The sequence below is a fragment of the Otolemur garnettii genome, unplaced genomic scaffold (genome assembly GCF_000181295.1).
Source record: "Otolemur garnettii isolate 467f Iridium unplaced genomic scaffold, OtoGar3 scaffold00156, whole genome shotgun sequence".
NCBI lineage: Eukaryota > Metazoa > Chordata > Mammalia > Primates > Galagidae > Otolemur > Otolemur garnettii.
The window spans coordinates 4,394,151-4,398,011 of NW_003852551.1; the positions used below are offsets into that span (position 1 = coordinate 4,394,151).

General features: G+C 44.7%; 1 pseudogene; it reads left to right on the plus strand.

Moving 5' to 3' along the window:
- The first annotated feature begins 1,002 nt into the window (after positions 1-1,002).
- Positions 1,003-1,375, plus strand: LOC100956541 (annotated as a pseudogene).
- Positions 1,376-3,861: the final 2,486 nt, after the last annotated feature.

The following is a 3,861-nucleotide window of genomic DNA, read 5'->3' on the forward strand; positions in this document are numbered from 1 at the left end:
CCCAAGAGTTTGAGGGTGTTGTGAGCTATGATGCCACAGCACTCTACCAACAGCGACAAAGTGAGACTTTGTCTAAAAAAAAAAGAAAGATATGGCAACTTAAGGAAGAAATGGGGAAAAAATGATAAAGTTCTGTTTGGGAGTTTCTTGTGTTATTGTAAGGTAGTCATTAGATCAAAGAAATTATAAATTAGCAGGAGGGGTGTTTGCTCTAAATTTAAGAAAGTCAGTTCTAAAATTTAATACCTGGACCATGGCTATTGAGCTAAATTATAGCAACTCTTTTTATTTTAATTAAAAAAAAATTATTTTGAGACAGGGTCTCCCTTTAGCACCCTTGGTAGAGTGCTGTAGTATCACAGCTCACAGCAACCTCAAACTCTTGGGTTCAAATGATTATCTGCCTCAGCTTCCCAAGTAGCTGGGACTATGGGCATCCTCTACAATGCCCAATTTTTTTAGAGACAAAGTCTCACTCTGACTCAGGCTGGTTTTGAACTCGTGAGCACAAACAATCCACCTGCCTGGGCCTCCCAGAGTGCCAGGATTACAGGCATGAGCCACTGGCCAGGGCCCTTTTCCTTTTTATTTCTGAGAAGGATACTATTGTACAGATATATTACAATTTGTTTACCTATACACCAACTAATAGACATTTGAGTTGTTTCCAATTTGGACTATTATGAATAAAGCTTCTATTTGTGCGGGCTTAAGTTTTCTTTTGGGTAAACACCTAGGAGTGAAATTATTGGGACAAATGGTAAGTGTAGATTAAATTCTATAGGAAACTTAAAAATCATTTTCCATAGTGGCTATACCATTTTGTAGTCTCACCAGCGGTAGATGAGAGTTCCAGTTTTTTATCAACTGTTGGCACTGTCCATCTTTTGACAGTCCTTTTGACATTGGTCTGGTGGTTAAAAGCCTATGCACTAGAGGACTGTGGGAAACCAGGCAGAGCGCATCCACGCTGATGCGTGGAGGGGAGAGGCAGGCGCCTCAATGAACGTGTTCCTCATGATACGGCACCACAAGACCACCATCTTCACGGAAGCCAAGCAATTGAGCACTGTGTTTGAGCTGAAGCTCATTGACGAGGGCATCCTTAAGTGGCCGCCCAAGGAGCAGCGACTGTACATGGATGACCAGCTCCTGGATGATGGCAAGACACTGGCGAGAGTGGCTTCACCAGCCAAACCGCATGGCCACAGGCCCCGGCCACAGTAGGGCTGGCCTTCAGGGCGAATGATGCCTTCAAGGCCCTACACATCACACCCTTCTCCAGCCCACCAGAGCTACCAGATGTGACGAAGCCCCAGCAGTGCCAATGAACAGGCTGTACAGTGAGGGCCCCTGGCCTGCCCCCAAAAGGCCCATTCCCCCCAATAAAAGAGATTTGGGTTAAAAAAAAAAAAGCCTATGCACTGGAGTCAAAGTTTGTTTTTGTTTATTGTTGTTGTTGTTTGTTTGTTTTGAGATAAAGCCTCACTTGGTCACCCTGGGTAGAGTGCTGTGGCATCACAGCTCACAGCAACCTCCAACTCTTGGACTTAAGCTATTCTCTTGCCTCAGCCTCCCAAGTAGCTGAGACTACAGGTGCCCACCACAATGCCCAATTTTTTGGTTGTAGTTGTCATTGTTGCTTGGCAGGCCCAGGCAGGGTTCGAACCCACCAGCACTGGTGTACGTGGCTGGTGCCCTAGTCGCTGAGCTACAGGCACCAAGCCTGGAGTCAGAGTTTAAGCTCCATTTATGGTTCGACCCTAAGGGAGTCACTTCAACTCTTAAGTCAGTTTCCTCTTGTGTAATAAGGGATAATAATGGCATTTAGCTCATAGGGTTGTTGGGTTCTATCAATTAAATCGGTTCTCACCGAGAGATGATTTTGGCCCCACAGAACATTTGGCAAAGTCTGAGGATATTTTTGGTTGTTGCGAGTAGCAGGTTGCCTCTGGCCATCTAGTGCAGACAGACCAGGGATGCTGCTAAACATCCTACAATGTAAAGAGCAGTCCCTTAGAACAAAGAATTATCCAGGAGAAAAAAGTCAACAGGTCCTGAGGTTGAGAAATCCTGAATTAAATAGTGCACATAACGTGTTCACTGTAACACCTGGCACATGTCAGCTGCTTGGTAAATGGAAAACAAATAGATTTTGGAGACAAATGTGTTTTCAGGAGCACCGATAGGAGTTTGATGCCTCCTTTTCCCAATTATCTAGCCCTGAGGCTGTTACAAAGTGAGAAAGCTCACTACAGAGGAGAAGTGGTTTTATCACTGCAAATTCCTCGGATATCAAAGGGTGAGCCATACATTCAAGACAGGAGCCCTGTAGCCTTGGACCTTGGACTCCTTGGTGTGGGGGAGGACTGGAAGGTTCACACATTCCATTCCTCCTTCCCTACCAGGCAGCAGCATCTCCCCTGGCTGGAGTTCCAGCTGTTGTCTGGGTCAGGGCAAACAAAGACCTTTGGGCTATTCCAAATCCAGGATTTACAGCCCATGGGCTCCTCCCAGTTTACTGGAGTGCTCAGAAAACACTGGTCAGGTCAGCAGGATCCCCAAGGGACGGTGTGCCATGTGGTCCCATGACACAGCCAGGATGAACTAGACAGGGCAAACCAGAGGAAAGTGAATCTGAAATTGATTCAGTTCAACAGAATCAAGCATTTAGCAACATTCATTGCAGTCTTACTGTGTGCCCGCCACTATCTCTCCCACAGGGGTGGAATACAGTCTCTATTTAAAGACATTTGAATCCCGGCTCTGCCAACACAGTATTTGTCCTTCACAAGGCACATCACCTCTATGAAACACATAGTATATATGTAATAAATCGTGTGTGTGTGTGTCTCAGTCCTCAGCAAGAGTATGAGGTAAAGGCTTTTATCATCCCTATTTTACAAAATAATAAATCAAGGCTCAAAGACGTGAAGGATTTTACCCAAAGTCACAGGACTAATTAAGTGGCAGAGAATCTTTATGGCAGACTTTTGGGGAAATAAAAAGATGAATAAGATGGAATCCCTGACCTCAACAAGCTTAGAGTCTCATTGAGGAGATAAAAACAAAAAGAAGTCTAATTTCAAAGACACACTGGAAGAAATGTTAATAAAGAGCATTCAGGTGGGGTAAGGCAGGTCTGAGGTCAGTTCAAGGTGGGGGGGCAATTAGAAGGCTTCACGGAGGAAATAGTGGTTGAGTTGGTCTTTGAAGATGGATCAGACTGAAAGTAGACAGCCCGACAGCCATAGAGATCTGGAGAAACGTGACCATTGGCGTAGACCATCGGGGTGGGCCATAGGATGTGTGCACATGAGGGCAGGAACAGAAGATCTGGCTGGAAAAGTATATAGATGAGGGCAAGACTGGCAGAAACAAGCAGGGGTGATCTTCAAAATATTTAACAAATGGAAGGCCATGGGTAACAATTGATCAGAATGGACACTGAGCTGTAAACAACTCCATGGCCATGAATATCCTGGAAACAGTATCCACATTTACCTAACCAATTGGCTTTCCCCGTGTTTTGGGAATAGCACACTTCTATTTTGTTTTAGTGATCCATTTATCCTACTCTGTCTGTATCGTTCTGGTGGGCCAGATTGCATCTATCTATGTCCGGATGTGGGCACACAATGGAGTCTACCTTAGCCAATTAAAATGCAGCAATGACAATGAGGAACACATTAGCCCAAACAAGGCCAATAAGAATCCTCTTTGGCAGGTTTGTTAGATCTCTTGGGAGAAAAGAAGCTATATTTCACCAGGGAAGCTAAGAGTCAAATTTAGAGGAAAAAAAGAGAGAAGGTGGAAACAGAGAAAGAGAGAGAAGAGGAAGGAAAACAAATTCTTCTTCTT